The sequence below is a fragment of the Pangasianodon hypophthalmus genome, chromosome 28, assembly GCF_027358585.1.
Source record: "Pangasianodon hypophthalmus isolate fPanHyp1 chromosome 28, fPanHyp1.pri, whole genome shotgun sequence".
Taxonomy (NCBI): Eukaryota; Metazoa; Chordata; class Actinopteri; order Siluriformes; family Pangasiidae; genus Pangasianodon; species Pangasianodon hypophthalmus.
The window spans coordinates 11,723,504-11,750,194 of NC_069737.1; the positions used below are offsets into that span (position 1 = coordinate 11,723,504).

Sequence of the window (26,691 nt, forward strand, 5' to 3'; positions counted from 1 at the left end):
GGTCAGTCCCGCGGAGAGGCGGGCCTGCAAGAACTCCAGCACTGTACCAACTGGGCAGTGAACAGGGTCAAGCCGGCGGTCTCCGCACCAGGAAGTGAAAAGTTTCCACTTCAGGGCGTACAGTTTCCTCGTAGAGGGAGCTCTGGACTGGAGGATGGTCTCCACAACCTCGGTTGAGAGACCGGAAGCGCGGAGTTGTGCCCCCTCAGAGGCCACACCCACAGCTTCCACAGCTCCGGGCGGGGGTGAAGATGGCCCCCCGCCTGTGAGAGGAGATCCCTCCTGATCGGAATCTCCCATGGGGAGCCGTCTAGGAGGGAAATCAGGTCCGAGAACCATACTCGGCCCGGCCAGAACGGGGCTACTAACAGTAGACGAATTCCGTCCCGGCGCACTCTCTCCAGAACTCCCGGGAGCAGAGCGACCGGAGGAAAGGCGTACAGACGCAGCCTCGGCCACGGCTGTACCATGGCATCCAGTCCAAGAGGAGCTGGATGAATCAGAGAGAACCAAAGGGGACAGTGCGACGTCTCCTGCGTCGCAAACAGATCCACCTGGGCTCTGCCGAACATACGCCATATGAGCTCCACCACCTCGGGGTGGAGTCTCCATTCCCCGGGCACCGGCCCCTGCCTCGACAGGGCGTCCGCTCCCACGTTGAGATGACCAGGGATGTAGGCCGCTCTCAATGAGAGGAGGTTCCCTTGGGACCACACAAGGATCTGGAGCGCCAGCCTGTAAAGGGGGCGCGAACGCAGACCTCCCTGGCGGTTGATGTAAGAGACCACCGTCGTGTTGTCGGTGCGCACCAACACGTGGCGGCCTCTTAGGTCTGGGAGAAAGTGTTTCAGAGCTAGAAACACGGCCAGCATCTCCAGGCGGTTGATGTGCCAAGTGAGATGGCGGCCGCTCCACAGACCACGGGCAGGACGGCCACTCATGACCGCTCCCCATCCGGTGAGGGACGCATCCGTCGCTAGCACTACGCGGCGACCAGGAGTTCCCAGGACCGGGCCCTGAGACAAGAACCCAGGTTCTCTCCACACAGCTAAGGCACGGCGGCATCGTCGCGTGACCTTGATCATGCGGAGCGGGTTTCCTCTGTTTCGGAAAAACCCCCTGGTCTTGAGCCACCACTGTAGGGGTCTCATGTGCAGCAGGCCAAACGGTATCACGTTGGACGCAGCTGCCAATAGGCCCAGCAGTCTCTGAAACTGCTTTACAGTGAGTGACCGGCCTACTTTCACTCTCGCGACCGCTGTGAGGACCGACTCGATCCGAGCAGGAGACAAACGTGCCTGCATCGTGGTCGAATCCCACACGACGCCTAGATAAGCGGTTCTCTGAGCTGGAGAAAGCACGCTTTTCTCGGCGTTTAGTCTTAACCCCAGTTCCTTCATATGGGCGAGAACGGCATCTCGATGCCGAGCCGCCATCTGCTCTGAATGAGCTAAAATCAACCAGTCGTCGATATAGTTCAGTATGCGGATGCCCTGTAGTCGCATAGGAGCCAGGGCAGCATCCACGCACTTCGTGAAGGTGCGGGGTGAGAGTGCTAGGCCGAAGGGAAGAACCCGATACTGGTAAGCTTCGCCCCCGAAAGCGAACCTCAGGAACTTCCTGTGCGGGGGAAGGATGGAGATGTGGAAATACGCATCTTTTAGGTCGATCGTGACGAACCAGTCCTCGGACCTGATCTGAGACACGACCTGAGTGACCGTAAGCATCCTGAACTTCAGTCGAGCGACTGAGAGGTTCAATTGCCGCAAGTCCAAAATGGGACGCAGCCCTCCCCCCTTCTTGGGAACAATGAAGTACCGGCTGTAGAACCCTGACTCCCTGTCGTGAGGAGGGACCACCTCGATGGCCTCCTTCCTCAGGAGAGTACGTACTTCCTGCTCCAATACCAGAGCCTGCTCGGGACCCACCACAGTGGGAAGAACCCCAGAAAAATGAGGTGGAGGCGAGCCGAACTGAATTCGGTAGCCTCTTTCTACAGTACGCAGGACCCAATGAGACACATTCGGCAGAAGTTTCCACGCTGCCAGAAAGCTCACTAAGGGAATCAGTCTCTCGAGACTGACCTCTGGTGTAATAGAAGCGGTTAGCTGGGTGCCCTGAGGCGGCGAACCGACATGGGGGAAATGAGCTAACCGCTGCGAAGGCCTCAGGAGAGGCCGCGAGCCTCCCAGACTCGCTACGTTGCCGGGCGAGAACTGGGAGAGGCGCTCGCTGGAGACCGCTGCGCCCTGAAGCACCATAGGTGGCAGGGTTGGCAGATCGACCTCCTGAGGGCACTGGGGGGACCCGGGCACCGTAAGATGAGGTGTACGCCGCGTCGCCCCAGAGGGGCCCGCCCTCGGAAGCCCTGGGCCAAAACCATCAGGGCTTCTTAGCCGCGGCCCTTCTGGACATGAGGACGGTCCTCAGATCCGCCTTAGTGCCCGAAGGGCCGGGCCCAGAGCGTCGTCGCGACTCCTGCTCCCGCCTCGGGGGAGCACGGGAGGCGACGCTCTGCTTTTGGGCCTCCCTGTAGGAGGGGGCCGTACACGGAGGGGGCTGCCCCCGCCCGGCAGCCCCACGAGCTAGAGAGCGACGGGGGAGGAACCGCTGGAACGCCGCCGCCTGAGCACGGGCCTGCTGGTATCTCTCGACGACGGAGTCTACCGCGTCGCCAAACAGGCCCGAGGGAGTAAGCGGGGCGTCCATGAGCACGACCCTGTCCTTCTCTTTCATATCGGACAGGGTCAGCCAGAGATGCCTCTCCGCTGCCACCAGGACTGCCATAGACCGACCGATAGCACGGGCGGTCTCCTTGGTGGCGCGGAGGGACAGGTCAGCGGCCCGCCTGAGCTCAGCTACCTGCTCAGACGTACTCTCCCCCTGCTCATCCAGCTCTGTAAGCAGGTCAGCCTGGTACGCCTGTAACACCGCCATGGTGTGCAGACACGCACCGGCCTGACCTGCTGCCGTGTACGCCTTGCCTACCAGCGCTGAGGTGGTCCGCAGCGGCTTGGTAGGCAACGCCGGAGCCTTCAGGGACGATGCAGCAGCAGGGGACAGATAGCTGGCTAGCGTCTGTTCAACCCTGGGCATCGCCCTGTAGCCGGAGTAGTCCAGCCCCGCCACATTAGCGTAATGGGAAGACGTGGGACTGAACAACCGGGCCGAAAATGGCCTATTCCAGGACCTCGACACCTCAGTGTGGAGGTCCGGAAAAAAGGGCAGGCTCCGGGGCGGAGGTGGCGGCCTACTGCGCAAAAAACGCTCCTCCAGTCTAGAGCCCTGAGGCTCAGGCCGTGACTCAGCGGGCCAGTCAATGCTAAGCTTAGCGACTGCCCGTGCAACCACCTCGAGCAGCTCCCCGTATTGAGGAGACTGCGGCTCAGGGTCGACGCTCTCCACATCGACCTCCTCGGAGGACGATAGGTGGAGCGCCGAGTCCGCTCCCCGGGGGGAAGAAACCGCAGAGCGTGCTTCCGAGCCCAGGGAGGGGACAGAGGACCTGGAGGGTGAGGAAGGAGAAAGGGACGGGCCCGTCTCCATTCCCTCCGCCAGGTCCATCTGCGAGCCCCACGAGCGCAACCGCCGCTCTGCCTCGGCAGAAGCGGGGCCGGCACCGCGAGGCACGCTAGTGAGGGCTCCCTCCTCAAAGAGAGCCCAGCGGGAGCGGAGAGTGCGCAGCGGTAAACGCTCGCAATGTGCGCAGCCGGCTCCCTCGAGAGCCGACTGAACATGCTCCGCTCCCAAACAGGCAACGCACAGACTGTGTGTATCCCCGCCCGTAATAAATCGCGGACAGGGAGGAACACACGGCCTGAAGCGCTGCCCGCTCTCGCCCTTAGTCTTAACCTTGGCTTTAGGCATGCCAACGATAAAACACCAAAAGACAAAAAAGACAGACAATAAACACAGAGCGCTTGCTGAAAACAGGAAGCTAACGCGGGGCTCGCCGCTCGGGCTTTTATGCTTCCGGGTCGCTACGTCACCCCGCCCGTGACGTCTCGCCCATCCATTGGACGGATTAGACACGTGATTCAGAGCGCGGTCACGCGGGGGCGTTCCCATAGCGTTTCGTGACGCAGCTCGAGTTCCTGAAGGGGAACCAAAGAACTAAGAGGAATCCCATACGGGCATGTGAGCATGCACGGAAACTCCATACAGACAGAATCGAAACAGAGACTCTGGAGCTGTGAGGCGGCAACTCTACCCACTATACCACCACGCCACTCACCTATATAGTAGCTGCAGCTGATAAAACGGTCACAGAGTGTATATTCTTGCAACAAAAAAAATATTATTATTTAATTTGATTTCCCCTTTTGCCACAGGCCCCTGTGAAGCTTGTAAACAATACCCCGCCTCCACACACACACACACACACACACACACCCTGTAATGCACACAGAAAGTGTATGGACCAGAAAAAAAAAAGAGAAAAACTTAAGATGTACACTTGAAGGCCTCCAGATGTTCATAAATGGCCCTGGGTCTCGAGGTGTTATATAACGCAGGTGAACACAAGGTCGATGGGGGCTGCAGTTGTGCACGCGCAACCGTCAGAGGGCGCCACGCATCTGCATCCACCAAGCCAGTCATTCTCAATTCTCTCTCTCTTACACACACACACACACACACACACACACCCTCTCCTTCCCTTTCCTAGTCTCCCTCTCTTCTCTCTCTCTCTCTCTGTGTAGTCCTCCTCTGAGTCGAGGCGAGCATCAGCGCGCTTTTGCACACTCTCTCTGTGCTGTCAGGTCGCGCAGCGTTGCGGGAGATGATGCTGAGGATGATGATGATGATGATGTTGAGAGCGCGAGCAAAATAACGATTGCTCTGGATACGCGGTGCACATCTCCGGTGCGCGCGACGCGTCTTTTTCGCACCGATCCGCGCGACGTTCAGGGTCACGTTGAGCCAAAAGCCTCAAGCTGAAGTCTTTCCAAAACGTGTCTCAAACGGAGGAGAGTCTTTTGGCCACAGGAATTTAAAAAAAAAAACAAAACAACAACAACAACTGCTTGAAGGTTCCTTGCGCGCGGCTTGACGGCTTGACACGCAAGCCCCTGCTGTGGTTTCTAAGATGTGGTAAGACTTGTGTTCATCATTAATCTCATGAATATCCGATACATCTGCAACTGATTAATGATCGGATAGTCAGATGTAGGAGTCGTGCATGATGCATGTGTTGCATTATGGCAGCGGTTGGAGAACTGACGGCAGAATTGTGTGTGTGTGTGTGTGTGTGTGTGTGTGTGCATGCATTTGACACAGGCTGCTTCCCTGTGTGTCGTGCGCGGTGTTTTAATGGGCGTCGTTCCGCGCGCGCGTGTGTATGTGTGTGCGCGTGTGTATGGGTGCGCGCGCACGCGCGCGTGCGTGCATGCATGCGAGCGAGCGTGTACATTCGAGGGCGCGAGCGCGTGTGTGTGTGTGTGTGTGTGTGTGTGTGTGTGTGCAGCTCTTGACGTAATGATGAAATGATAGGCTTAATTTGTTTATCAGAGGGAAGGCGCTCATAGCGTGGCGTTCATTTATGGCTTACCGCTGATGGCCACCGCAGCTTCAGTCTTTCACGCAAGGAGATTTCTAGCACCTCGTTTCGACTTCACACACACACACACACACACACGCTGTTCCGTCTCTCTCTTTCCCTCTCTCTCTCTCTCTCTCTCTCTCTACATACAGCCCATAAACAGAGTGTTGGTATGACCGCGTCAGGATTTAAATAGAATAAAAGCACCATGACTTCCGCATATGGACGTTATAGAACGCGTCACGTGACACACTTTTCTTCGCTCGTTCTCTATCAAAAACAAACCATATGACCTTGATTTAACGGGCTAATAATGACATGACTGGCACTATAAAGACATTTTATTGCATTATCGTCGTCGCTGTGGTCGTTTCTCAGAGATTTTATGTGCCATGGCCACAGTAGTTATACTGCTTGTTTACCTCAGTGACCCATATAGAGGAGGAGAGGAGAAGAGAGGCAAGGAGAGGTGGTGAGGAGAAGACTAGAGGAGGAGAGGAGACACAAGGAGAGGAGAGGAGGAGAGGAGACACAAGGAGAGGAGAGGAGGAGAGGAGACACAAGGAGAGGAGAGGAGGAGAGGAGACACAAGGAGAGGAGGAGAGGAGAGGAGAGGAGACGCAGCCCCTGTTTCTCATGGCACTTCATGTCGCCGTCGTTTTCCCAGAAAGAATGAGAGACCAAAAATAACGGGCAGATTATTAGCTTCAGGGTGGCCTGTACACTGGCCTGTGCCTGCACAACTCCACAGTGAATTGTTATTAAAGCTGTACCAGGCTATACCATCTTCACTGTTTGTTTTCCTGACTTAAACCCGGAAACGGTCAGAAATAATGCAGGATGTAGCCGATACAGCAGTGTGTTATAGTCTTAAATAAAATACAGCAGTCTGATTAACATGTACAGTTTTGAAGTCATGCTTGAAGTGTCGATTAGCCTAACTCTTACAGTGTTCACTGAAAACCTACAGTGTTGGATTAATTACAACCTACAGAGTTGGCTAATAGGCCTACAGCGTGCTATTATATATTACATAATCTTCAATGAACAATTTTTACTGTATACCTAGTGCTTAAATAGCCTTATATACACCATCTTGAATAAACACATACTGTATAGTATTGAAGGGGCATGGTGGCTGAGTAGTTAGCCTCGCACCTCCGGGGTAGGGGGTTCGATTCCTGCCTCCGCCCTGTGTGCGTGGAGTTTTCGGGGGTTTCCTCCGGTTTCCTCTCCCAGTCCAAAGACATGCGTTGGAGGCTGTTTGGCATCACTAAATTGTCCGTAGTGTGTGAGTGTGTGTGTGGGTGTGATTGTTCCCTGCAATGGGTTGGCACCCCGTCCAGGATGTCCCCCGCCTTGTGCCCCGAGTCCCCTGGGATAGGCTCCAGACTTCCTGCGACCCTGTGTAAGATAAACAGCACTGAAAATGGATGGATGGATAGATGGATGGATGGATGGATAGTGTTGAATTAACTCTAACCAGGGGAATTTATTCTTACAATGCTGAATGAACACCTGCATTGTTTGCATAACACTTCCCACACTAACGTAACATGATTTTAGTGTGTGTTGTTAATACCTACAGTGTTAAACTAATAAGACTTAGTTTACTCTTACAGTATGTAAAGTGTACTATTGAATGCACTATTACTGTGTAAAGTGTTGAATTAAGAAATATACCGTGGTGTGTTATCATGTACTGGAATTGAAGTAACTCTTATTTTTGTAAGGGTTAAATCAACACTTTTAGTGCACTTAGTGCTTTAATATATAAATAAACACAAAATACAACACTGTGGGTTGTTTCACATTGTGTTTTTCTTTCTTCTGTGCAGTATATTATTGGTTACAGTTAAATTCTTACCATAAACACCTTTAATATATAATGGCTTGTAACCAGTTTTTACCCATATGATATTTGACTTTATACTGTATATTATATAACTATATAATAGAAGTAGTATATAATAGAAGTGTGTTTATATTGATAGAAGTATAAAGCTAATTAATACTACTATTCCTAATACGTAATAATCACAAAAACTGATATTATAAAGCATATATTGAACAGAAATAAATAAATAAAGAAAGGTTTGAGTTTAGTTAGTGAGCTAAATGGCCTCCGAGTTCCTTCTCCAGTTTCTGTGTTTCGTATCCAGTTGTTATTTTTAGCATATTTTCGGATTGACTGAGCATCCAGAGAAAGTGAACAAGAGGTCAGTCTAAACCGGCTGCTCTGACCTCCAGCAAAATTCATGTGAATTGTGGAATGGTGACACATTTATCATGTTTCTATTCAGAGTGATGTCTCTGTATATTTTAAACCCAGCTGGATAATAGAGAAGAACATGTGTTTTTTGTTTTTTTTCTCATTCAACACAGCCAACGGGATAGTGGTGCCACTAGTGCCACCTTTGAGTAGGATTTCCAGCATTCTAGAATAATATTCGCATTAATTATGAATCAATAATAATATTAATTATGCCTTATAACTTAAGTTTTGGAAGAAGGATGTTATGATGAAGAGATGATGAAAGAGAACAGCTTTACCTTTGATGAATTATGATGTATATCAGTGTAAACAATGATGGGAGAAGAATTACGAGTTATTTCCTGGTGCAGATATACCATGCCAGTTGATAATCCAACGTTTAACACAAAAAAATAAACAACCATGTGTCCGTGTATACCATGATATAACAAAAAAGTGTGAATTTGGGATGTACGGTATGTGATGTCATTTTGGAAAGCTACATCCTTTTAACTAAAGTTAATCTGGTGATTTATTTTTTTTGTCCATTATGCGAGACACGGGTTTATTTGACTAGGCAGTATCATCTCGTACGTGAGAACTGTAACCTCTGAAGTAAATGTTTCTCATTTCGAATCTTGCAGACTGCAGTTGTTTATCTTGTGGCCCAGTTGTTATAACATGTGTGAGTGTGTTTGAGAGCGAACACGTGTTAAAATATATCACTGGTCAGCTAGAGTTCAAACACATTGAGGCATGTTTTTCAAGACTCGTCTGAGCTGTTTATTTTCTCAGAGGCCTGCTAAATCAGTGCCAGCCTGTGAACTGGGCTTGATTGGTACCACCTCTAACCTCTCCTGACCTTATGATGGATGGATCGGTATTTCCTGGTTCCGCTTGTAAGGCTCTGTTCACTGTTCCAAACGATACACGTCTACTTTGTGTTCCTACTAGAATGTCAGCCATTTTGAGAAACAATGCAAAACCTGGGCTATAACACAGAATCTAACCATACGTCTTGACAGTTATTATTTTTGAGTGTTCATATGGTGTAGTATCAGTGGGTAAGGGACTGTGCATGCTACCCATAATGCACCACAAGCGTTCGTCAGGTTTAATGCTGAGAAGTGACTGCATGTTAAACGTAACAAATTCAACTCTTATTGCAAATTAGATGCAAAACACTTATAGATAAAGGCATTGGGATGGAAGTACAGATCATCAACATTTGCTTAGGGATTTCATATCAGTGCATTTTATTAAAATTAATTGCTTAAAAAAAACAGCAGCTTTGTGAGGAAAATAGTGACCTGTATCCAACTGTTAGCAAACAGTGCCCAAGTAACAAATCAGTTGACCTTTCACATGTTATTTTTTAGTTTACTGGTTATAAGAAATACTAGCTCTTAAATTTGATTTTTTAATTTTTTTTTTTTTTTTTAGAAAATTGTATATTGAGGCTTAATTTCACTTTGCACTTTCCGTGAGGAATATGCCTAATGCTTGCACTTAATGTGTATGAGCCCATAGTAAATGGAGTTGTCATGTAGCAGGGCTGCTAAGTGCTTGCTCTACTGTTTAGCGAATTCTCACAGTAAAGAAATAGTGTTTCACATGAATATTGTAACCACATCTTTTATCTCTCCCTCACTCTGACTCCATCTCTCTTGAGCACTTAGAGCCATTGGGTTGGTATATGTTAGGAGAGAAGCAGCAGGAAATCTGTGTGTGTGTGTGTGTGTGAGTCTGTGTGTGTGTGTGTTTATTGCCAGACAATAGACCACAAAGAGTGTGATCTGTTCACAATGGTGTTGCAATTGGCCACCTAAAAGGTCTTTGATTATTTTGGTCCTTACAGAAGTGGAGTACAATGATGCTACATGTGAATGCATATGGTTGAGTGTGTGTGTGTGTGTGTGTGTCTCCTGTTGTGCGGGATCAAAAGGACAATCTGAACAAGTTTTTTTTTTTCAAGGACAAAGAAGGATTTTCAGAAAACTGATCAAAAATGATATTATTATATTAGTGATAAGAATAATTTTACTAATAGGTCTGTACATGTTAGTAAATAGACGTGTGTGTGTGTGTGTGTGTGTCTGTGTGTGTGTGTGTGTGTAAAAGTTCTGGACAGGTTCGTAGTCAGTATGTCCTTGTTCTGAAAATTTACCAAATGCATAAAAAGTTGAATCACTGAAAATAGTCTTGACTTCATTATACAGTACACCATTTCACCCAAGCGCAACGTTTATACGATTATATAAACTCTTAATTTAGCTGCTCTAATTTGACAGAAAAACATGGTCATTATCAAATAAATGCAGATTTACTTGATGATTTAAATGCAGATACACCTGTCAAAAGCAGATTTTTGATGATTAGTTGTTTTAGACAACACAAACCTTTATTCTCGTTATATCTTGTTATATTTCGTGCTTTATATAAATAGATAGTAATATGTGATTTTTGTTTATGATTTTATAAAGCTTTAGTGAAATTGTCACGCAGATGTCTTTGAAACAGCTAATAATGTTTAACGGTTATTAAGGTTCATTTAGTTAATAATACACATGCAACTTCACATATAGTATTCATAATAAGAATTTTATTATATCTTTTTGGAAAGTAAGATAAGTATGAGAATGAGCAAAAACAAAACAGTGAAATAATTCCCGGAGTGGTCCATGATATGATCAGTAGTTGGTAATATTTCCTGCTGAAGTGATTTATGTTTCAAATCCACAGACTCGTATTTTCATATAATTATACTGTAGATATAAACTTTATACTTATTTATACCACGGGGCTGGAATTCTTGAATCTGATTGGTCAGAAGGTTATTAACACACTCGTTCTAATTGATTGTTGTTTTTATAGCAGTAGCTCATTCACAGGGACTTGTACAGCAGACGCTACACATAATCTTAACTATAATAAAACTTAATAACAAATGGATAAAAATATGCTGTTATTTTAAAAAAAAACACGATTGTTGATACGGTGCAGCTTTCTATAAGGAGGTGTTAATCTAACATTTATGGAAGGAGTCTCCAGTGTCAGCTGTAGGTTTTCCACCACATGAAAGTCTTCGGAGCTTTGTGCTTTCTGATTTCTTGGTAACAGGAACTAACTTGTTTTTGTGGGTGTTCCCTATAAATGTAACTACAAATGAATAAAAACTGTGAAGTATCCTTCTTCAGTTAATAACTAAATTTAAATCGTTGACAAATTGCTGTGGTATAAGAGGAATAAAACAATTCACAAATTGCAGTTATAGGAAAATAATCATCTTCGGGGTGGTAGAAGTAACACAGCTTCGTGTCGGGCAGCTTCACACCACCCCATCATTGACTGACAGCAAGTCCATGCCCCCAAGTGTGTTATCACATACATATACTTAATAAAAAGTCATCGGCTTCCTCGTCCAAATTTAAGCCCATCATCTATTTTGATCTTTGATCAAAATGGACAGCAAAGCTCATTCTATGTGTACTGAATTGAATGAAAGCAAATTTGCTGGAATTGAGCATCTGCGTATATATGAAGCCGTGATAGACTCGAGTCGAGGAAATAAAACAGCTCGGTGATTGATTGATCACACCGAGGTTTGATTGCTCGACAGATCGATGGCTCCTTCCTGGCTCGGACACTGCACCGGAGTCAGGGGCAGTGTTTTTTTTTCTGTTTTTTTTTTTTTTCAGGGTAATGAATGGAACAGGAAAGCATGTCTTCAGCTGCCATCTCTATTTAAACCCAAATAATGTGGGCTGTATTTTGAAAGGCAGGAAAATGACCGGTCTGGTATATTTAGGATGACAACCTTGTTTTTAGAATCATAAGGCAGTTTTTAAAAAAAATTTTTTTTTTTTTTGCAAATAAACCAAGTGGACTACGGTTGAATTCTCCTTTGATTTATTACAGAGGTGCTTAAGATCATTTGTCAAGGACCAAATGTATGTAATCTGTGGCCATTGTACAAACTGGGGTCCACATGAATGTGTCGATGACCAAGTGAGAACTGAAGCAAATAAGAAATCAGAAATTCTTAGTTAAAATTTAAATATGACTTAAATTCGAACTGCTCACCCATTACGTGCTTAATTTTCAAATGTCTTTCACCTCATTTGATCGTTATTTCCTAATGACTACCACCTGATAGTGATTCAGTTAGTATGGATTTCTATGTATTATGCAAGGAATAAACCAGGGCATGATGGGATAGAAAAATAATCAATAATGGCGAGGTGAAAGCGCGGCCAGACGCAAACTAGAATTTCCCGATGTTTATTCGTCTTATATCACAGCAGTCTGTCAATGCTAACAATTTTTTATTTATTAAACACAGACCAAGTTTTAGCTACAAACTAAACTTGTGACCATTCCCAATTATACCTACATAAAAGTAACATTTTTTTATAATACAACATTTAACAATTATTTCACTGAACTATTTAGGTAATTTTCTTATGTTTTGAAAAATTAAATCAAATATCATTTGTTGAAGTGTATCCCAGAACAAGCTTTAAATGAATTTGGCAAAAAACTATGGCATTAAATGACAATACGGTCATAAATACAATCCACAAAATTCTTAAAATTATTTTGTCTTTACTCTAATAATTTATAATTTCATTTCATGCAACCTTCTGATTCTCGCAGAACTAAAATAATTGCAGCGTAACATAAGCAATATCACCCGAGGGGGAGAAATGTTATTCTGGATATCATCACGATTGTGATTAGTTTTCATCTCTGCAAAAAAAAAAAAAAAAAAAAAAAAAAAATCTTGGTTATAATTCCGTTAGCTAACTAAAGTGTTGCTAGGCAACACATCAGCTTTTTCCCACGCACACGCTTGCTTATCTCAGTATTCCTCAGTGTTTGCAGAAATCAGTATTCCTGATCAACATGGACTCGTTTCCTCTCTCGTCGTTATCTGATGACTGTTAATCAATTAGGTGTGATTTGATTTTCCGAGATGTATGCATATTTGTGAATTTTGTGTAATCAACCAATTAGACACACTCTGTGGACTGACATACAGGATATGGTGCAGTGTGGGTACGAGGAAAGCCTTTTTATAGGGATTTTTGTGATTCAAATGCTTTTCCGTTGTGCCACTTGAAAGCCCATGGAAAAGCATCTTCACCAGTTCAAAAACATGACTGGCATTAACCTTTGTATAATGTTTCTATGCGCTGGTTGAACTCAGTAGATTTTTAAATGTTTAATAACCGAATACACATATAGATGTAGACGAACTGCTAAGTAACTCACGTTAGCTAGCAGTGATAATGCAGCTAGTATAGAAAACAGAGTAAGAGATATGAACATGGCTTGTTTGAATTGTAAAGAAATTTCAAGTGTGTCCAAATGATGGTGGGAGGCAGTTCGTTGTTTAATAGCCTAATTAGTTTGACAAATTGGAATTAAATATTAGATTTGGAGCGTTCATATTCAGTTCATAGTCAGAGCGCAGGATTCAAAAACACATCTAGGGCTACAGAGAGCTACATGACTAGCTAGCTAACAACAGAAAAGAGCGCTATGCTTCAGGCATATATGTATATGTATGTATATGTATGTATATGTATGTATATATATATATATATATATATATATATATATATATATATATATATATGTGTGTGTGTGTGTGTGTACACGGTAGTCTAAGATGAAAAAGTGAAAATGCTTCTATTTTGCATTCTTTTCTAATTTAATACAACAATTTTCATTACAAATTATATTATTGACGACAACTTGAGTGAATATATATGTGTATATATGTATATATGTGTGTGTGTGTGTGTGTGTGTGTGTGTTTGTGTGTGTATACAGTGGGCTCAAGTGAAAATGAAAGAGTAAAAATGCTTTTTGCATTCTTTTCTAATTTAATAAAACAATTTTCATTCCAAATTATATTATTTATTATCAACAACACCTTGAGTGAAAAGTAGAATCTTTGCAATATTTATAGTTTCTTAGTATATGGCACGTCCCCTTTTTGCCTTAATGACAGTGTGCACTCGAGCTGGCATGGACTCCACAAATTTATGCAAAACCCGATGATCCGTTTTAGTTCAAATCCATCGGAGTGTCGTCTGAACACGCACTTTAGTAGAAGAGATTAGGCATGAGGAAAATCATGAGGCATGAGGATATTAACATGGTCAGTATCACAAATTTGCTTACATTTAAATAGAGACCTAGAAATAGGGCGGAATCTTGAATATTACATATTCAAGATATTGAACATTTATTTCTTCGTTTTAAATATTTCAAAATTGTAAAACCTTCTGTTTATTTCCAATTTTAACCAAATAAAAAATCCCACATTTTCGGTGTGGTCTCAGACTTTTGGACCTCACTGTATATATACATTGGTAGGTATTCTACTGGTTTAAGTGGAATCAGCAGTTCAATATTGGTTTTGTCAATGTACCATTTATTCTCTCCTGAGTACTTTTAGACATCTTTGACCTTTAGATCCAGTCACCTTGAGCTCACAGTGGGACGAGGCACTAAGGAAGAACATCTACTACATTAATACATCACATGTATGTAATGTATGTGACAAATAAAGAACCTTGAACTCACAGTAACAAGTAATAATAATAATAATAATAATAATAATAATGATAATGCATTTTATTTAATGGCACCTTTCAAAACACCCAAGGTCACCTCACAAGCAGGCAAAAATAAAAATACAAATACAAATCACTACACAAGACAAAGGCACACAACAAACACTCAGCATATACAAATGAAATACCGTAAAGACTCAGTAAAACATATTATAAATGAGGATCTGAGAGCACGTGGAGGCGTGTAAACATGAAGAAGTTGAGTAAGGTATTGGGGTGTAAGATTATGAAGTGCCTAGGATCTAGTATTCAACTCGATACCTTACTGGAAGCCAATGCAACTGCTGAAGAACTGGAGAAATGTGCTCAGTAGAAGGCGTTCTAGAAAGAACACGCTGCAGAGTTCTGAACCGCCTGAAGCTTATATAGCAATTTAGATGGAACACCAGTGAGAAGGGCATTACGATAGTCTACACGTGATATGACTAGTGCATGAACAAGAACTGCTGTATTACTGATTGAGAGAAAAGTACGGAGACGGTTAATATTACGCAGGTGGAAATATGCAGTCCGAGTGACATTACTAATTTGAGTTTCAAAGGATCCAAGATAACACCCAAACTTTGAACCTGTGAAGAAGGACAGATTGCATTATACAAGGAAAAACAATTCGATTTAGACAAAACAGATCTAGCGCCAAGAAGTAGGGCCTCAGTTTTGTTGCCATTTAGCTTCAGGAAGTTAGCTGAAAGCCAAGCTTTAATTTCAGCTAAACAACTGGACAAAGATGGTGGAGGAAAAGAACCAGTGGGTTTGGCAGACAGGTAAAGTTGGGTGTCATCCGCATAACAATGAAAATGAATACCGTGCTTCCTCAAAATGTAACCAAGAGGGAGTATATAAATAATGAACAGAAGTGGGCCCAAAACAGAACCCTGGGGAACACCAGTGGTGACTGTAGATGAAGTAATTGATTATACTTTAGAATCTGGTTTTTCATTGTTCTTCATTGTTCTTGTTAAATAATTAATTTCCAGTTTGTTAGGCATGAAATAAATCTATCACTTAACTAATAGTTTTTTCCATAGATTTTCTACTTTTTGTGCTGTGGAGTTATACTGTTTAGCTACTGTTTTATACTGTTATTCTGTCAATCCTGATTTCTCCATAAACACCTCCTCTGTAGGTGCGCAGTTTCAGTACTTTGTTGGTTTGAATTAAAGACGTGCTGAGTAATCCATGGCAGCCTGGTTTATACATTTTAAATGTGGGTTATATTAAATTATCATCAAAAGGAATGGTAGCAGATAATGCAAATGACTCCTGCAGAGTTTACATGTTGTGCTTTTGCATTACTATTACCTACTCAGTTTTATTACTCAGAATTTATAAGGAATTAGCATTTTAAGAATAGAAATTAGTAACAAGAAGGAGTAGACTTGTAGACTAGTAGTGTTTTGTCTACTACACTGCACTGTATATTATATATGTGTATATACATATATATATATATATATATATATATATATATATATATATAAATTTTTTTTTTCATATTATTGCACACTACTCCGTCACTATTAGCAATACTCCGACATGAGTGAACTTTAACCCATGCATTTATATACAATAGTTGGATAATTAGCATTAAAAAATGTCTTAAAAAACATTAAATTGAATTTGCTTAGGCCTGCATTTGCTCATGCCTTGTTTCAAATCTGTGTTAAAAACATGTTCTTGAAAGTGGACTCCGATTTTTGGACCAAACTGTAAGTGTATTCAAATTTGTGCTGATTTTGGCATCACTTACTGAGCACAAGAAAAACACTGAAGAAAGAAAATTAATTTAAAACCTGTAGGCAGCTGCCGATGGTGTGTAGGCAAGTGTGTGTGTGTGTGTGTGTGTGTGTGTTGGCGTTGCTGAGGTGATGGAACACAGGATTGTATTCTGTAGTTAATGTAGAACTGTCACTAAGCAATAAGCTTTGGATTTGATGTTCCTTGGAGACTCGTGTAGAGAGAGAAGCAGTTTCGCTCTCTTTCTGCTCATCCGATTCGCTCTCTCTCCCTTTTTCTTTCTCCCTCGCCATTTCTTTAGCACTGGTGCCATCTGTTATCTCTGTGTATGAGCTTTGTAAAAGAGGGCCTGTCTGTCTCGAACATTCCACTCAGACACATACACACTGAATGGGTTTCTCATGGCGTGTTGGATCATGACACGAGAATAGGAATTAAAAAATACAGGCATGGCAACATACCTTTATAGCGATAATACTGATTAATATATATTAAATGGATATATAGTTTAGATATCAATAAATAAATAGTAATAATAATAGTATGATAATAAATAGTATAATAATAAATAAATATGAATGACTTACATACAGGAGGTGTTGACTGAATATTATAAGTAAATATGCTAAGCTTCTTTTTAGAGAATAAACATACTAGGCCAAAATCAGAGAAATTTACTTAATAATGATAAAAGGACTGGAGGCCAAAAGTGATCTTTTAAAATGTTTAAAAAAAGAGTGCAGATGAGTGAAGACTTTGAGTGAGCTGGACTTCTATTTTGCAATTTCTCTACAAAATAAAGAAATACGCATATATATATACATATATATACATACATATATATATATATATATATATATAAAGAAAAACTGGGATTGGAAGTTATTAGAGAATATTTTTATATGCTGTACATAACATTCGGAAAGAAAGATGCAAATTTTTCACATTTCATTGTGATTATTTCACTATTAACATCATATCATAACTAATTGCCCATTTTTGTTATCTTTGATAATGAAGGAACTTATGTGAAACCTAATAACCTAACTGTCTTCTGTATAAACTCAGTTAAAAGTGTTTTTTTTTTTTTTTTTTAATGCATGATATCAGCTCGACGTAACCAGTTTGACGTAACCACAAAATGTGACACTGAAATTTATGTTTAGGGCTATAAATACACTCATTTGAGACCAATATTAATTATATGACACTGTTAATTGATTGGTCCACTAAAAGGTTTGATGAGTGCTTGGTCAGCTTGTCTTTTTATCTCTGGTCACATTTACTCTACTGGAGAACACACTGAATTATTGTATTAAATTATCAAATTAAAAGAGCAATAAAGAAAAGCCTACATCTTGCACACACATCGCAATTTCATAACTACATTAAGTTGTACCATGTACCAAAATTAAAATAAATATTTTGTTTCCTGTCCAGTCTGCTGCAGTAGTTCATTATACAAAATAATAGGACGTGCTGGATCAAGTGCTATTTTATAAGCTGATGAATAATGACAGTGGAAGCCATATTATAAGCTAAATTTGTTATGATTAATGTATTAATTACAACTAAGACTACAATTATGCAGCAATATCCAGGCAATATCCTACATAGATTCCCTTTAGATGTTTACATCAAGGCTTATTTTATTTCTATTTCATCATATTATTAGCTCTTAAAAATGTTTCATTTTGAAATTCTCTCTTGCGTTTACATTATATCTGTGTTGTAATGAGTCTACAAAGCAGAGGGTGTGTTTATTTATACCACTGTTTTTAAAAAATTAATTTACACCCCTGCGCTGTTCAGGGTGCCACACTGGTACATCAGGTAACATTCCTGCCGCACAGCTCCAAGGTTCCTGTTTCCACCTTGACCCTTCCCAGGATACAGCGTTTACTGAATAATCTATTAAAAACTAATAATTTAACTAAAATACTGCCACTTTAATACTGTTTGTGTTTTTTGTGCATTCTTGGTGTGTCTCTTTTATATTTTTTATACTTATATATATTTTTATTTTTTATATCTTTATATCTGCTGCTGTAACAATGCAGATTTCCCCATTGGGGGACGAGTAAAGGATTATCTTATCTTATCTTATCTTATCTTATCTTATCTTATCTTTAAAAAGTTTTTTTTTTCACAGATTTTCTACTGTTTATCACCAAAATGGCTTCCAATATCATGATATGATATTTTTGAAACTACAGTGCGCTGTAGAGTTAAACACTACGCTACATTATCAATTAACAATGCACCTTTTGTACCTGGGTTGCCAGATTGTGTCCACAGGTTACAGGATTTTTAATTCTATTGGTCTGACACTATGCTAGTAGATATAATTGAATTCAGATATAATTTGGCAACTTTTGATTTTTAATTTATTTGTTGTTGACCAGGAAGTTTTTAAGCTCTGAGTTATTCTGTCAATCATGATTTCTCCATAAACCCCTCCTCTGTAGGTGCGCAGTTTCAGTACTTTGTTGAGTTGAATTAAAGACATGCTGAGTAATCCATGGCAGCCTTGCATTACTATTAACTACTCGTTTTTATGCACATAAATAGGCATTATGTTTTCGGGGTGGTCTTTCTGTCCGTTTGTCCAGCTGTTCATGCGAGATTGTCATTAGCACAATGTCTTAAGAAGGAGTGTTTAAATCTGTGTAGAATTTATATTAAATTATCATTTTAACCAGCAGATGATGTATTTCTGGCGTAGAAATGAACAAGAAGGAATGAATTAGTTAATAAGCAACGATGTTGAATTCACAATTCTGATTGGTCAGAAGTTGTTGATTCATTTTCTATAACTGCGCAACGAGGAGTTTCAGCTGCAAGGCAAATTATAGATATATATTAATCTGGTCATTCTAATACATCACGGTTGCTATAGTAACAACCCATTCACAAGGAGTGTGAATGGCACTCCGGGACGTGCTGTTGTAGGAAAATAATCAACGCTGTTCACTATAAAGTTCACTATACTTTATTCCTCACCTTATCGTCATGGTTACACTCAGGTGACCGATGGAGCAGCACTCACTGTGTATGTGTGTGTGTGTGTGTGTGCTTCCAGAATAGAAAGTGACTCTTTCATTTTAACACATAGGTTTATTGAACACACCTCTGCAGCATATTTAGTTCACGCTCACACACACACACACACACACACACACTATATCTTAGCACATCAAGTTTAGCACAGCAGGATTCTATGTACTTCTTTCAGATTAGTCCTCTTTCTGTGATGAAACTCGCTGCATCGTGAGAATTATGGATATGTTCAGTTGATGGATGTACAGAATTTATGATATATTTATGAGTGTATAACCCAATATTAGGATTAATTCAACTTCATCTTTAAAGGAGATGAAATGAAGTTACATAAAACATAAAAGTAGGGAAACTGCTAGAATATTTACTGAAACAGAATTCTTAAGAGGTTCATGTTTACTCTTCAGTAGTTCAGCAAATCAGTGTGGAAGTACTGCTTTCCCTTATTTTTAATTGATATATGAGCTCTTTAAAGTAGGCTCCTGTGTTTCAGAAGTCTCAAAGCGAATTTACAGGGACAGGCAATACCTTGAAATAGCATATGTGATCACATTAATGGTTAATTATATTAATTATATTAATCATATGAATTATGGATCACTAATGCTATGTATTAATGATCATATATTTCAGAATTGTCATATTTAGTCATAGCCGTTTACTAAATGAGATACAGAACTGTCAGAGAGAATCTTATAATTCCAAGCTATCGATATGTGTAAGGCAGCCATGATCGATACAAGAGGATGTAGAGCGTCTGCTTCTGCTTCTGCTCCTGCGTCTACTTCGAATGAAGATGCTTGAAGCGCCCCAAACTCTCAGCGAGTACATTTTCTCATTCACGCTTTCAGGCCTTTCTTTGCTTTCTCCATTAACTTCTCTCAGTCCCTCGTTACTCTCTCCTCTCCTCTGTTTAAAAAAAAAGAAGAGCTTCCTCTTTTGCAATTTTGCCTCGTTATAGCCTGAAGTCCAAAGCTGGTCTCCCTCTTGTTCTCTCTCTCATTCTCTCTCTCTCTTTCTCTCTCTCTCTCTCTCTCTCTCTCTCTCTCTGTAGCTCTCCATAGCTTGTGCATCCAGCCATGACTGTGATGCTCACTGCCCTGAGCCCTATAACACACCCAATTAGAGAGTGAGAGAGAGAGAGAGAGAGAGAGAGAGAGAGGGAGGGAAGGAAGGAGGGAGGGAGAGAGGGAGAAAAGAAAAAGATAGATCCCTGTTCACGCATCATAGATGGCACAGATGAGGATCGGGTGCTAGGTGTGCTATTGTTTTTTTGTTTTTTTTCAGGAAGGGAGTATGAATATCATAAACTGTTAATAGCTCATGGTACAACTCATTTTGTACTGAGAAAAGAATGCTCTTTCCTCTTCCCCGTCCTCCTCTCTCTCTCTCTCTCTCTCTCTCTTTTTGTCTCTCTCTTTCTCTCCGGTACCTTCCTTCGCTTACGTCCATTGTGCATGCATTACTCTCACATACATCCAGTCAGCACCTATACTATACAGTATATATAGTTTATTGCATTTGCTATAGAATTTCTAGGACCACAAATTGCAGAGCCTTGAGGCGCTAGTGGAACTACAGCTGAAATTGTGTGTTGTGGTCAGATGACTTTTGGGCCATAAACATGATCAAGGTCTACATACATACAAGACATGCCCCTAAACCCTTAGTGAAACATGGTGGTGGATCAGAGATGCTTTGAGGCTGTTTTATGGCTGGTAGCAGGCGCTTTTGGAAAGATCGATCGCATCTTGCAGTGCGCTACGTGCCGCAATGTCGCAGCCCAAAACCTGGTTGCCTCTGCCAGGAGGTTCTGATATAGGATGGTTGTAAATTAATTTTTCAAGAATCATGATCCCAAACATATATCGGGTCAACGCAGGGGTCACAATATCAATGTTCTACAATGACCGTCTTTCGATTTGATCTCTACGGTCTGAAATGAAATGAGAATTCCACATTTTAGTTTCTTACAAAACTAAGAACATAAACAAGCTTAAAATGTTCTTCATGAAGAAGGATCCAGAAGTCCAACTATACAGTCTTTACATTTTGAAGCTCACACCATGTGTTATTCATATTATATATATACATACTGTATAATATCATTCATTATCAAGAAGGATGGCGATAATTCTAGACTGCTTATATGTCTCTAATACAGTATGTATATCTGTGCTCTGTGTCCTTATCTATAAAGAGTGCTTCTTTCTCCTTAACCTGATCTATACACAGCTACAGACATGTAGACATTTCTGTATTGATACTTTACTTGAGTATTATTGAAATTGAACACTTATACTCTTCCTTAAATACGTTTCCAAGAGTCACGAAGGTCTCGTATTCTCTCATCCAGCCAACGACTGTGTTAATTGCTCAATTTTAGCATCCAGTCATTTACGTTTAGCATCCGATCTAATGGGGTTAGTGCTAGAGTTATCCGCGTGATCTGAATATCCACCAGACTGCAGTGTCGAATTTAAGGATGAGCGCCCCTGGATCTACTTCACTAAAATGTTTCAGTATGCAGGAGTAAGCAGAAACTTGTATAAAATGAGGTGTCTCCCTTGCTTCCCTGGAAGGCATGAACGCCATCTAATTTGAAAAAGCATGTAGAGGCAGGTTTTTGCTAATTTCCTAACATTAACTGGCTCTATTGTTTTCTTTGCTAATACTAGGTAAGACTAGCATCGATTCTAGCAGCTATCATACATTGGCTAGTCAACAAATCAAATTCTGTCTAATGGTAAATACTGATTATTTCCAAGATATTTTACTTCTGATTAATTCACTAGTAAACTGCTTAGCTTTAGTCATGCATATGAGCAGCAAACTTACAGAGAATGAGTGACGTTTTCAAGGAAAATAACACCATTTTCCTTGAAAACGTCATTCATTCTCTGTAAGTTGTAAGCTTATAAACGGTTTAAAACATGAAAACATGACGTTAACTTAATTTCATCAGTTAAAACCATTTACTTTTGAATGCATTTCATTTGCGTACATTTTTGTAAACAAGGCACAAGTCGATTTTTTCCCCCTGTAGTACTTTATTTTTTAAATTGTTTTTAAAAATAATTGAACTTTAAAATCTTTTTTTAAACACGTGATAACGTGATATTATTGATTTACTCACTAAAAGTCTGCAAAACTAAGTATTGCGTATCATAATGAGCTTAAAAATAAAGTAATAAACTTTATTTGACTTGACTTAAGGAAAAGTGTGTGTGTGTGTGTGTGTGGGCATGTGTGTGTGTGTGTGCGTGTGTCACAGCAAGAGCGACACAGTGACATTTAAGATGAAATAGATTTTATCTTAAATGTTTGTGACAACATCAGGCTGAGGGGAATTCACAGGATAGGTTTTATTTTTCGGTGCCTAGTTTTGTGTGTGTGTGTGTGTGTGTGTGTGTGTGTGTGTTTGGGGGTGGAGTGGTGGGGCAGTGTGCAGTGCCTGAAATGCAGGATGTATCAATCAGTCATAAACCAGACTGCAGGTGTTTCCATGTTCTCTCTCTCTCTCTCTCTCTCACACGTACACACACACACACACACACACACGTACACACACACACACAGTCAGGACCTCGGGTCACTGAGCCGAAGCGGCGCTATTGTATGCCCATTAGTACCCCTTCTTATGGTCAGAGGAGCCTTTGTACCCAAAACAATACACACACACACACACACACACATACTGAGAACAATAATAGCAAGCGGTCAACCTTCCTTGGAGACAATCTGTACAAAGACTGGAGACAGACAGGCCGATGTTTGACAGATATTTTCTTTGTGCATTGTGTGTGTTACCGTTTTACTCCTGTGGCCTGGAAAAGGTGTTTAATTTTGACATTATTTTAGCTCTGCTCACATGTGACCTGTGTGCGTCATCCGAGTCTCTTTTACTCGCACATACACTATTTCTCTCTCTCTCTTTCTCTCTCTCGCTCTCATTCTCTCGAGTGCAGATTTGTAGCACTTAACAAGCTGAGTGCTATAGAAAGAGGTGAGTTCTCAGAGGGTACCATATGACTTGCATGGTCTACATTACCACACCTTTAGACACACACACATTTTGCTAAGGGACTATGAGAGTATTTGCTGCTAGCTGCAGGGACTCATGGGTATTTTTTTACCTGCAGTTATTCCTGGAGGAAGAAGCACACTATTAACATTAACTACACACAAACAGAAAAACAACCTGCAAGAGAGAGAGAGAGAGAGAGAGAGAGAGGGATGTGTCATAAAATATATTCTAAGCTATGTAGTTCGCTGTACAAATACATATATATCATGCTGCACACTCATGTTAGTGAATAATATTTGACCAACAATTCAGCCAATCACTAGATCTCTTTTACATTTTTTATTATTTTCTCGCACACAAATGTCTCTTTTCAGAGTCAGCAGTTTAAGAGCAAAAGTTACATCAATATTTACTCTGGGAAAGTTACGCATATTCAGAATCGGGTTATGCACGGAGTCTGTGTGTAGTTCACGCCTCAGAGAAAGAAACTTCCAAGATCGGTTTTTTCAAAAGCATCTAGACCACTGACTTCAATCACAAGCTCTAGCCATAATCCTGAAAAAAATCAGGGGATAGAAAATGCAGACTGAAAACCGAAATAGCATTTTTTTGTCTTTTTTACTGTCAAATGCAATATGATGTAAAATAAGAGCAAGAGAAATAAAAAGGCTAATATGGTGATATACGAACAAGAATATGGCAAGCATTGAAATAAATCTAATAGGAGTTTAGTGTATTGTTAATATACACCTGCATGAATAGTCCTATTTTGTAGTTATCACAGTAATCACTGCACATTTGTGCCAACAGTTTGAAGGACTCATCTCCTATGCTTAAATTCATTAATTCATTTACAAATTTATCCATTAAAAAAAAAATAAAAAATCGGTCCTCGAGTTGAGCAACGTTTCCCAGTGAACTCTGTGCAAAAAAAAAACAACCTTTTCATAGACTTTAAATATAATATAATAAATATGGCATAGGATTTTTAAAATTTACATTAATTTAAATTTACAATTTTCTGGTATTAAATCCTCAATACACACCCTTAACTCAAATCTGAATAAGACCTGTAATGAATTAATAGTCAATCTGTTTCTTGAATTAATAGTGAGTCTAGTTGTTTTCAAATTCTGTACTGCTCAAATTTTAATTGCTTTCCCATTTTTTTTTTACTATTTTCTACCCTCGTAGTACATTTGATTGCAGAAGTTTTTATGCTCTTTGATGAAGTACAGTGGATATAAAAAAGTCTACACATCCTTGTTAAAATATTAAAGGAGCTGTGTACAATCTGACAAGTATAGGACACTCCCTGCACGTGACAGTAATCTCTCGTATTCTTCACATGTCTGGGATATGGGGTAGGGTGGCTAGACAGAAGCCACAAAAAAAACAAAAAACAATCCAAGCCTGCCTAAATCATCCCAAACCATGTGGCAGAATTTGTTATGGTCTGATAACATGGTCTTTTAGTTGATAATTCTAAAAAAAAAAAATTTTACCACTAAAACAAGACAGCTTATCACCCAAAGAACACCATACACCACAGTGAAGCATGGTGGTGGCAGCATCATGCTATGGGGCTATGCTCTTCAGCTGGGACTGGGGCTTTAGTCAAGGCAGAGGGAATCATGGATAGCTCCAAATACAAATCAATTTTGGCACAAAATCTGCAGGCCTCAGGCCTTAGACAGCTGAAGATGAAGAAAAATGTCACAAATCCATGTCTACAGATGAATGGCTTCAGAATGTCCCAGAAGAGGAATGTCCCTGTCAGAGCCCTGATCTAAATCCTATCACAAACCTGTGGAATGACTCGAGGAGGGCTGTGCACAGAAGATCCCCTCACGATTTGATAGATCTTGAGCATGTTTGCAAGGAAGACTAGAATAAAATTGGCAAAGATGTGCTAAGTTGGTAGACTCCTTCCCAAAATGACGAAGTGCTGTATTACAAGCAAGAAGGTGCCTAATACTAAAGTATTATTTAAAGAGTGTGCACACTTATGCGACCATTTTTTTCATTTTTCCTTAAAACATTTTAATTTTTCACTTGAATGTTGTTTGTTTGCTATATTGCGTTAAATCTGGATAAAGATCTGACATGCATGCATTTTTTTGCATCACAAAAACCTGCAGTTTTAATGTTGGTGTGTAGACTCTTTATATCCACTGTAAACATATTTAAACCAACAACATGTTTTTATAACAAAAATAGGTCAAATGTTGTATGTTCAAATATTACGAGTAAAAATTCGGAATAAAATTTCTCTAACATCTTGTTCACCCACGCTTTATAACTGCCTCCAACCTCTTTTATATCCTCTGAGCAGCTTCTGGATTGTAGTAATCCTCCTGACATCTTTGTATGAACTGCCAAATATCACACAAGTATTTGCGGATTTTTTTCCTTATGTTCCGATTTTAATTATATTTCTCAAATAATTTGTAAATAATTTGATTTCTTCATCCAGAAACTTTTCATGCGCATTAAAGTGTACATCAGAAATGTTCAAATTTCCAAAAAAAGGTTTACAAGATTATACAATCTTTTATAACTATCTGTCTTTTTTATGAATAGTGTGTGTAATACAAGTCTAAGGAAATGGAAAATAAATATTGTTAACTGAAATGAACTGTGATTGTTGATTGTAGACAGGAGTGTTGTTGATTGTAGGCACTCAGACGTCAGGGCGCCGCAGGCAGCACCGCTCCAGCCTTGATGAGGAGCGTTCGCCTCCCATCACTGTTTCTAAGATATGCCCACACTGATTGCATGTGTACTTACTTTGCCACCTGATGGTGTTTTTATAGGCTTTACAGAATAACTGACAATTTGATACGGAAGGTGTTGAAGTACTGATCAGCGCTTAACTTGTCTGAAAATCTGACAAATGATAATAAAAAATTATAAAATCTTGTTATGTATGTGTACAAATGGGGCAGGAAGGCTTCATTAAGCCTTATTTTTAGAACTGAATATGGAAATGGTGGACAAAAAACTATGAAAATCAATCGACATGATGCCAAAATGGTTTTCTTGCTTTCGATGTCAAATTAAGAAAGATCATATATCTTCACATTCAATGTGTCCAGTTCTAAACTAATATCTTTATGTAATGATGCGAATTTACCAATTTTTAACCCATTAATGAATAACATGTTGTACTTATAGTTAATAACCGCTTATAGTTAGGTTTAAAACAAATTCAAACATATATTCTGAGTATATAATACTCCAGAACACGTTTACTTCAAGTTATTCTTTCTAAATATGGTTCTACGTTACTGAATGATGAAGTGTACTTATTTTTTCCCACCTGGTTTCTGAATGTTGGTTTACTTTTTTGGGAAAAAAAAATGACTACATATTGAAATCTGTTGTGTTTTTTTTGTTGTAGTCACTTATTTATAGAAGTTGGTGA

General features: G+C 40.7%; 1 protein-coding gene across 4 annotated transcripts in view; it reads left to right on the forward strand.

Annotated features, from left to right (window-relative positions):
* The first annotated feature begins 4,640 nt into the window (after window positions 1-4,640).
* Window positions 4,641-26,691, forward strand: part of adgrl3.1 (adhesion G protein-coupled receptor L3.1) — a 176,866-nt gene continuing 154,815 nt past the window's right edge. For all 4 annotated transcript variants that reach the window (XM_026943023.3, XM_026943024.3, XM_026943025.3 and 1 more), the window contains exon 1: window positions 4,641-5,091. The gene's annotated coding sequence lies outside the window, so the exon portion shown is untranslated. The remainder of the gene's footprint in view (window positions 5,092-26,691) is intronic.